The sequence below is a fragment of the Oryctolagus cuniculus genome (genome assembly GCF_964237555.1).
Source record: "Oryctolagus cuniculus chromosome 17 unlocalized genomic scaffold, mOryCun1.1 SUPER_17_unloc_1, whole genome shotgun sequence".
NCBI classification, from domain to species: domain Eukaryota; kingdom Metazoa; phylum Chordata; class Mammalia; order Lagomorpha; family Leporidae; genus Oryctolagus; species Oryctolagus cuniculus.
In genome coordinates, this window is record NW_027208202.1 from 1,319,967 (window position 1) to 1,330,624 (window position 10,658).

The 10,658-nt window shown below is 40.5% G+C and overlaps 1 long non-coding RNA gene across 1 annotated transcript in view; it reads right to left on the minus strand.

Annotated features, from left to right (window-relative positions):
• The window catches only part of LOC138847833 (uncharacterized), a 51,077-nt gene extending 41,752 nt beyond the window's left edge, over positions 1-9,325 (minus strand). The window contains exon 1 of the long non-coding RNA XR_011385749.1: positions 9,043-9,325. This is a non-coding gene — a long non-coding RNA (uncharacterized lncRNA). The remainder of the gene's footprint in view (positions 1-9,042) is intronic.
• Between the last annotated feature and the right edge of the window lie 1,333 nt (positions 9,326-10,658).

Sequence of the window (10,658 nt, forward strand, 5' to 3'; positions counted from 1 at the left end):
CAACCAAAAAAAATTGTGGTAATTTGGGGCAATACATCAGAAGTTGGAAGATCTCTCTCTCTCTCTCTCTCTCTCTCTCTCTTTCTCTCTCTCTCTGCTTTTCAAATAAAATATATTGGTAACAAAAAAAGGAAAAGCAACCTCAAAAACTGTGAAAATCATTTGTGACCTTTCAAAAATATTTATTTGTAAGTCAGAGTTAGAGAGACACACACACAGAGAGAGATATCTTCTATGCACTGGTTTACTCCCCAAATGGCTGAAACAGCTGAGTCTGGGCCAGGCCAAAGCCAGGAGCCAGGAGTTTCTCTCAGGTCTCCCACATGTAGGTAGGGTCCCAAGGACCCAGACCATTCTCCTCTACTTTCCCCAGATACATCACCAGGGAGCTGATGGGACTTAAACTGGCACTCATGTGGGATGTGGGCACTGCAGATGGTGGCATAATCTGCTGCATCAAGCACTTCCCCCTATTTATTTTTGAGGCAGAGCTGCAGAGAAAGAGAGAGAGAGAGAGAGATCTTACATTCTCTGGTTCACCCCCAATTGGCTGCAGTATCTGGAATGGGACTGGGTCAGCCTTAAGCCAGGAGCCAATGGTTTCATCCTGGTCTCTCACATAGGTGCAGGGTCTCAAGCACTTGTGTCATCCTCTGATGCGTTCCTGGGTGCATTAGCATCAGCTGGATTGGATTTGGGGAATGAACCAGTGGATGGAATACTGTCTCTGTATCTCCCTCTCTCTGTAACTTGGCCTCTCATATAAATAAATAAACTAATTCCAATTCATGTTAACTATTTAAACCAACTGAAAAAACTGGATTCCTCCCAAACTCCTGTTAAGCAGTTAGCATGATCTTAATTATAAAATCAGAAAAAGATACAAAGAAAATGAACTGTAGACCAATATCTCTGATGAGTGTTCATGCATACATCCTCAACAAATTACTATCCAATAGAATCCATCACCACATCAGAAAGATCACTCACCCAGACCAAGTGTGATTTATCCATCATATGCAGGGATTGTTTAATATGCACAAATCAATAAATGTGATACATCATATTAGCGAATTGAAGAATGAAGACCATATGTATGATTATCTCAATAGCTGCAGAGAAAGCATTTGATGAAACACAAAATCCTTTCATGATAAAATTTTAAGCAAACTGTGTATAGAGGGAGCATTTCTCAACACAATCATGATAATATATGACAAATAAACAGTCACCATAATACTTTTGGGTAAAAAGTTGGAAGCATTTTCATTGAGATCCAGAACCAGACAAGGATGTCCACTTTCACCACTACTATTCAATACAATTCTGGAAGCTTTAGCCAGAGCCATTAGACAAAAAGAAAGAAAAGGTGTAAAATTGGGAAAGGAAGACATCAGATTATCCTTGTTTGTGGATTATATGATCTGATACATAGGAAAACCAAAAGAATCCACTAAAGGTTATTGGAATCCATAAGAGAAATTTGCAAAGTTACAGAATATAAAATCAACACATAAATATCAAAAGCTTTTATATACATAAACAATGTAATAGCTGAAATATAACTTATAACATCAGTCTCATTCACAATAGCTACAAAGAATTAAATCTGTTGAAGCAAGAATACAAAGATTTCTCCAATGAAAGTTACATGAGGAAATAAATAGAAAAGAATCAAAATTGGAAAAATCTTCCATGTCCATGCATTGGAAGAAATAATTTATCAAAATCTCCATACTGCCAAAACAATTTACGGATTCAATGCAATCCCAATCAAAATGCTGAAACATTTTTCTCAGATGTGCATAAAATCAACCTAAAAGTCTTACAAAATCATGAGACCAAAGTAACCAAAGCAATCATAAACATTAAAAGTAAAGCTGGAGGCATCACAATATCAGATTTCAAGAAGTATTACAGGGCAATTATAATCAAATCAGTTTGGTATTGACACAAAATTAGACAGGTCAACCAATGGAACAGACTAGAGACTCCAGAAATTAACTAATGCATCTACAACCAAGAAATCTTTGACAATTGACCTAAAATCACTTGCTGCAGAAAGGACATTCTTTTCAACAAATGATGTTGGAAAAATTGGATCTCTGTATACATGAGTATGAAACAAGAACACCTATCTTATTCCCTACATAAAATCATATCTAGTGAATCAAGGACTTAAATCTGAGACCTGAAACCACCAAATTACTCAAGGAAAACTAAGGCCAAACACTACAAGACATTGGCTCATGCAAAGGCTTCTTGGAAAACACTTCAGAAACACAGACAAAAAAGGCACTCATAGACAAATGAGATTACATGAAGCTAGGAAGCTTCTACACTGGAAAGGAAATGCTCAACAAATTAAAGAGGAAATCAACAGAAAGGGATAAAATATTTGCAAACTATAAATTCCATAGAGGAATAATGCCAGGATATATAAAGAGCTCAAGAAACTCAACAACAACAAAAAACAAGCAATCCAGTTAAGAAATGGGCTAAAGATATAAACGGATTTTTCAAAGGATGGAATACAAATGGCCAACAGACACATGGAAAGATGCTCAGGGTCACTTCCCATCAGGAAAATGCATATAAAATCCATAATGAGGTTTTACTTCACAACAATTAGAATGAGTATCATACAAAAATCAAACAACAACAAATTGTGGTGAGAATGTGATGAAAAAGGAACTTTAATCCACTGTTGATGGGAATGCAAATTAGTGCAGCCAACATTTGAAGACAGTATTGAGATTCCTCAGAAATCTGTAAATAGATCTCCCATATGAACAACAATCCCAGTCCTGGTTATTTGCCCAAAGAGAATGAAATCAGCTTATGTAAAATTATCTGTACCCTCTGTTTATTGCATCTCAATGCACAATACCTAAGATATGGAATTAACCCAGATGTCCATCAACTGATAACTATGAAATTGTGAGATGCACACACACTCACACACTCACACACACACACACAATGTAATTAAAAATGAAATTTTTAATTAAACATTTTAATGAAAAAAATTTTATTAAAAATTGAAATCCTTTTTTTTGCCAGAAACTAGATGAAACTGGAGACTATTATGATTACTGAAATAAGCCAGCCCCATAAAAGTAAATAGCATATGTTACCCTCATTTGTTATGGCTAATACAGAGTAAAAAATGTAGTGCGTATGATCAAAATTGATATTTTTACATTTGATTTTTTCAGTCCTGGTCTATACTCTTGAGGAACAGTATTTTTTTTTGGTTGATTTTTGTTGTTGTTGTTATTTTACTGACTTACAACTTGTTACTGGGTGAATTCTTTATTTAGTGGAGGGTTAAGCTTGTGTATAAAGTAAATTAAAAGTATGTCGTTGTAAAAATTAAGGGGAAAATAAGAAAGAAAGGAGGAGTGTCGCTCCCCCTCTTTGCGGAGGAACGACACTAAACCCTGCCTAGGCTTCATATCCGAGTCACGGCACCATTATGTCGCTCCCCCTCTTCGCGGAGGAACGACACTAGACCCTGCGTTGTTCTTTTATATGCTCGGCCCTCCAGGGGTTTGCTGCTGGTTCTTTCCGGGTTGGCTACCGACCCTTCCAGCTCCGTGGAAGGGCGGTTCCCCCTGCCACTTTCCCCACTTCCGAGGGGGAGCGGCACACCGCCGGCCGGCTCTCTCGGGGGCTGCTCAGGTGTTCCTTCAGATAGATGTTCCTGGTGCATGTTGTCTCTCTCCTCCTTTATAGTCCTCTTCCACCAATCCCAACTCTGCTACCCACACGCCGAGTACACTGCTCTCCTCCAGTCAGGAGCAGGATCAGCTCCTGCAGTTTGTCAAGTTGGTGAGAGGCAGCTGCGTAGAAGTTTACTCCTCCCCAGCACTATATCGTGGGAGAGCAGATGCATAGAATAGATCTTAATTTCAGTAACTTAGCCTAGTCTCAGTTGCTCCCCACAGTTCCCCCTTTCTTTTTATTTTTTGGCATTGATACGCACCTGTTTTCAGTGCCCTGCAGCACACGCTCTGCTCTGCTCCACTAGAGTTGCCCACAGGTGCTTACAAACCCTACCAATCAGGCAAACCGAATCCGGGTCCTCTCTTTGCCATGTTGTGAGGAGGTTTTTAGGTGCTGATGCGTGCCTGTGTTCGGTGCCCTGCAGTGCATGCTCTGCTCTGCTAGAACTGCCTGCAGGTGCTTACAAGCCCTACCAATCAGGCAAACCGAATCCAAGCCCTCTCATTGCCGTCTTGTGGGGAGACTTATTGGTGTTGATAACGTGCCTGTCTTAGGTGACCTGCAGCTGCCCACAGGTGCTTATTGTCTTACTAATCAGGCAGACCGAATCCAAGCTCTCTCATTGCCGTGTTGTGGGGAGGCCTTATTTTTCTCTATTTCTCTACCTCCAGGCATTCCTATCTCTCCTATTTTACTTCTATCTGCCAGCATTCCTATTTCTCTCACTTTACTTCTAAACTTCTGTTTCTCTCATCCCCGCGGCTTCCCGGTGCCCGCCCCGAGGCTGCTTCTCGGTGCCTTGCCCCGCAGTGGCTTCCTGGCTCTGCGCGGCTTCCCGGCTTCATGCGCGCTCCGCGGTCTCTACGCCCTTCGCGCCTGCACCACAGCCTCCACGCTAGCCCCACGTTCCCTATCTATTCGCACCCCATGCGCTCTCCCCACTTGTGCCCCGTGCGCTCTCTCTGCGCACGGCGGCTTCCACGAATCACACAGCCTAGCTCACGTTTCTGCCACTGGTATTCAGTCTAAGTTCCCCAGGCTAACCTGGCGAATTCAACCTAGCTCACGTCTCCACTTTGGTTTGGCTTCCCGTCTTTTGCTCCCTGGGCAAATCTGACGGATTCCAACCTAGCTTACGCGTCTCCGCCTCTGATTTTAGCTTTTCGCCTTTTGCTCCCCGGGCTGACTTGACAAATCCCAAGCTAGTTTACGTCTCCGCCTCAGCCTGCCCCCGCGGCTTTATTTTCCCTAACATTTTTCTCTACCGGTATGTTTCCCTAAGTTTTCTTCCAACAATATTCCTCCCTCATTTCACCTGGCTTCTCCCCATAGTCCATATCCAAGTCTGTTTGTTCTAGCTTTCACTTTCACTTTTAATCTCCTAGCTTCCCCGCCATAGTCCGCATCCGAGTCTATGTTTCTTTCAGCTTTCACTTTCGCTTTCAATCCTAACTTCTTTCCCACAGTCTGTATCCGAGTCTATGCCTAGGCTTTCAATAGCTTCTTCCGGCACCTTTTCCATCTGGCTTTTCCCTAGGCTCTTTGCTAGTCTCTCTCTCCGGTATTTTCCCACTTCTTCCCGTTTCTTCCCTCCTAGGTTTCCTATCCGAGTCACGGCACCATTATGCCTCCTAGGCTTCCTATCCGAGTCACGGCACCATATGTCGCTCCCCCTCTTCATGGAGGAGCAACACTGAACCCTGCCTAGATTTCCTATCTGAGTCACAGCACCATTATGTCGCTCCCCCTCTTCGCGGAGGAATGACACTAAACCCTGCCTAGGCTTCATATCCGAATCACGGCACCATTATGTCGCTCCCCCTCTTCGTGGAGGAACGACGCTAGACCCTGCGTTGTTCTTTTATATGCTCGGCCCTCCAGGGGTTTGCTGCTGGTTCTTCCCGGGTTGGCTACCAACCCTTCCAGCTCCGTGGAAGGGCGGTTCCCCCTGCCACTTTCCCCACTTCCGAGGGGGAGCGGCACACCGCCGGCCGGCTCTCTCGGGGGCTGCTCAGGTGTTCCTTCAGATAGATGTTCCTGGTGCATGTTGTCTCTCTCCTCTTTTATAGTCCTCTTCCACCAATCCCAACTCTGCTACCCACACGCTGAGTACGCTGCTCTCCTCCAATCAGGAGCAGGATCAGCTCCCGCAGTTTGTCAAGTTGGTGAGAGGCAGCTGCATAGAAGTTTACTCCTCCCCAGCGCTATATCGTGGGAGAGCAGATGCATAGAATAGATCTTAATTCCAGTAACTTAGCCTAGTCTCAGTTGCTCCCCACAGAGGAGGGAGGGAGGGAGAGACAGAGAGAAAAAGAGTAGATTGGGAAGTATCATTATTCTCTTAACACCATATATGTGAAATATATGAAATTTGTTCAATTCATTTAAATTTTTTAAAGATTTTTAGATTTATTTCAAAGAGTTGCAGAGAGAGAGAGAGAGCTATCTTGCACCCACTGGTTCACTCCCCAATGGGCCACAACAGCTGGGGCTGGGCCTATCCAAAACCAGGAGCCTGGAGCTTCTTCCAGGTCTCCTACAGGGATGCAGGGGCCCAAGGACTTGGGCTTTCTTCTAATGCTTTCCCAGGCCACAGCAGGGAGCTGGATCAGAAGTGGAACAGCCAGGTCTTGAACCACCACCCACATGGGATGGCGGAACTGCACATGGCAGTGTTACCTGCTATGCCACAGTGCTGGGCCCTCCATTCATTTATATAAAAATTATTATATAATTGTTAAAGGAAGTATTGAAATGAAGATATATAATTGGGCAATGAACTTAGGAAATTAAATTCAAGCACACATAATAAAAAATTAGTGCAAAACAATAGTGAGATGGCATTTTAATGACTCAATTGATGATTCTTTTATAATTTTCCAATACCTCTTATTACTAAGCATTTTCTCAAAAAAAAAAAATGACTGTTATACCACTTTGGTAGGTAGCTAAATTACTGCTGCCTTTTCTGTAGGGAAGTTTAGCATTATTTATTATAACCCTTAAATGTCCCTATTCTGGGACCCAGTAATTAATCTCAAGCTTAGTAATTCAACTTACATAAAGCAGTCTAATCTTAAAACCAGACATATGACTTATGAAGAGTGTTTACTATAATTATTCATCATAGAAAATTGTTAAAGCTTAAGAGGTCAAAAGGAGAGGTTAATATTTTCAGCCAATTCAAATCATGAATTTTTTTAACTTTTATTTAGTGAATATAAATTTCCAAAGTACAGCTTATGGATTACAATGGCTTCCCCCCATAAATTCCCTCCCACCTGCAACCCTCCGCTTTCCCACTCCCTTTCCCATTCCATTCACATCAAGATTCATTTTCAATTCTGTTTATATACAGAAGATCAGTTTAGTATATATTAAATAAAGATTTCAACAGTTTGCACCCACACAGAAACAAAAAGTGAAAAATACTGTTTGAGTACTAGTTATAGCATTAAATCACAATGTACAGCACATTAAGGACAGAGATCCTACATGAGGAGTAAGTGCACAGTGACTCCTGCTGTTGACTTAACAAATTGACACTCTTGTTTATGGCATCAGTAATCACCCTAGGCTCTTGTCATGAGTTGCCAAGGCTATGGAAGCCTTTTGATTTCAACAACTCTGATCTTATTTAAACAAGGCCATGGTCAAAGTGGAAGTTCTCTCCTTCCTTCAGAGAAAGGTACCTCCTTCTTTGATGACCCGTTCTTTCCACTGGGATCTCACTCACGGAGATCTTTCATGAAAAAAAAAAATGACCCAAATCACGAACTTTAAGAAGAATAATTAACAACATGAAGGGAAAAACACGTTACACATCATTGAGTAGGAAATGTAGACTACAAAATGCCATGTCTATTTTGGTCATGGTTTTGTTTGTAGAAGTATACATCTATATGCATGTATCTTTATGTACATGTTAAGTGACTGAATACGGAAGGAGATTCGATCTCTTCCCATGACTTATACTAAATTTTCTGAATGTTCTGTGATGCACATATAATGATTACATGTAAACAGAGACACATTTTTAGAATGAAATTAAGGAAAATCTTCAACATATTTATACACTTTAAAGGCAGTTATAGAGACAGTGAAGAAGAGAGAGATCTTCCATCTGATGGTCCACTCTCCAAATGGCCACGATGGCCAAGACTGGGCCATGCTGAAGCCAGAAGCCAAGAACTCTATCCACTCTAATATATTAGGATATTTTAAAATGAGAAAATAGGATTTCTTTCTAATCTCATAGATAAGAATGATAATCAAAATGAAAGTATCTACAATGTTTCATTTTGCTTTAAATATTTGTCAAATTATATATTTAAATATTGCTCAAATTGGTAATTTTTTAAACTACCAATATGCAATATTGTTTGTATACACAATTCTAAAAGAATAATGATATATCCTTCTCTCTCTCCCACTCTTCTTCCTTGTATTTTTCTTTGGTTTTTGAGATAACATTTTAAATACACTTCGCAATAAAAAAAGTCTTAATACTTTACCAAAAAAAAGTTTAACAAATAAAATGCAAAAAGACCCTAGTTTAGTAGGAATATAGTGAATGGCTATAAACAATATTTAAAAATGAAGACATTAAATGAGAAACTAATATGTGTCCTAATTCCTTTACAAAAAGTCTCATGGGAAATCTTTCATTATTTACCAAATATCAGTAATATCAGTGCAAAAACATCTATTATATGATCTCTTTAAAAAAGCATTGTGTGTAATAAAGTAGAACTTTTCTCAAGTTTTCTTGACAGTCTCACATAAAAACTGTTTAATAAATTTAAACAGTTTCAACCTTCTTGTAAATTTTAGAAATCAGTAGGCATTCTACACTGTTTCTAGTTAATAATTGCACATACTAGAACTACTGGGGTATTTCCTAGAAAGCTACACAGAAAGGCCAGGTCCTGGAACTGAGACCCTGTTTCTCACATGGGAAGAAAGGAGAACTGAGGACCCCATAGATGACAGTTCCTCACGTGCATGAACCCCATACACACAGCACTGCTGCTCCCTAGTGACCACTCTGTCCCCACTGCACAATCGGGGAGATGCGGGGCTGCAACCACTCAGCTTTCCACAGATGGCTCTGGGGATGAGACTTCTCTGCTAACAGGAAAGGGGCAGGGTGCCTGGGTCCAGGGTGCCAGTCAAGGAACCCAGGGAAGTGCTGTGCTGACAGCGAGATGAAGCCCAATGTTCCACAGATGACCTCTGGGAGTCCACGTCCTGCCAGAAGGTACCACCAGCTTCCCCTTCCCCGACTCTGGACACCTGGCCACACACACTCACCATTCCCAGGCATCCGAGATAGGCTGTGTTGCGGTGGACAAGGTCAGCTAACAGCGGATACCACACTAGCTCCTGAGTCTCCCAGCAGCAGAGGCCCCTCCTTGGACCTCTCTCCTCCAGGAATTTGGAACTCTACGGTGTAACAATCCAGTGTGATTTTGTGGCAGTGACATCACCGCACCTGATTGGACAGCTCACATAGCCGTCAGCACGCAGGACCCAGCATATGCAACAAATCAGCATCTTTACAGCAGGGACATGAAACTCCAGGCTGCTTCAGATGGTAGAGAGGTGAGGCCTGGGTTCTGGGGCCAAGGGCCTCCTCTAGGCTGCACCCTTTCACCAGCGGGATCCTGCCACCTGCTGGGACCCTCCTGCCTCCTCATGGGTCTTCCTGGGAGAATCCCACCTGGAGGCTGCAGTAACTTGCTTAGGGTGAATTAGAGTATATTGGCTATTTATTGGCTTTGGTGTTTTACATTTTCTTCATATTTCAGACTCATTTCAATGTGGGGTTTTTAATGCTGATATTTGAATGTTTCTACATATTACATAATTCAATCCTTTTTTAACCTCTCTACTGTACTTATTTGTTTTCTATTCTACCTCTTGCCCATTGATATTATTTTATGTTTGTTTCTTGCTAGTGCTTAATAATTAGTGGATTTTATACATTAATCTTTCCAGTAATATTGTTGAGTTTGTGTATCAGTTGTATTATTTTTAGATTTTATGAATTATCTATGTATTTAAGGGCCATCCTATATAATTATGTGTGTATATGTACACACATGTATTTATATATAGAATTTTTTCCTTAGAAATTGATCTTTACACATTGTGTTTCCTTTTTGCCACTTTATTTCCTTGACTACATTTCCAATAGGAAGTTAAAAAGAAATAGTAGTGCCCTCCTGGTTGAGGCTTACTTCCAGGGAAAAAGTTCTCAATGATCCTGTATTAGTTGTGCTAGTTCTTTTAATCTTGTCAAATCTTAGGAGTAAATCTTGATATGATTGAAGAATTTAGTTTCTGCTTATTTGTTTGATGGATAGCAAGTTTTTTCACTGGATGTTGAACTTTATTAAATGTTTTCACATGTAACCTAAACAATCATGTGATTTTCTTTTTGTATTTTTTACCTACTTGGGTGACTTCTTTGGGAATCTCGACAATTCTGGGAATCTCGACAACTCTCATATTTTTACTGTCTCTTGCTTGTAATCGTCTTACTTGGTTTTCCTATGTGATTTCATTTATTATAATAATACTTTGCTTAGAATATTTCTATCTCTTTATGAAAGGTATGCTTTTAAAAAATTACTTCACGTACTGGTACACATGCATCATCATTAATGTAATCTTCCTTTCCAAAAATAAATTAAAAAATATTCTGTGCTTATTTCCACTTTGCACAGGTCTGGCAAGCATGTTTGTTTTTTCTTCCCTAGAAGTTTGGAATATACCTGTAAACATGGACCAGAAATTTTGATTGTTTAACTTTTTTTGTTGGTTGGTTTCCGTTTTAAAATGTGATTCAACTTACTTGGTTTATGTAGGAGTTTTCCTATTTCATGTTATGTTCGTGTTTTGGGAATTTCATTTTCAAAATATAG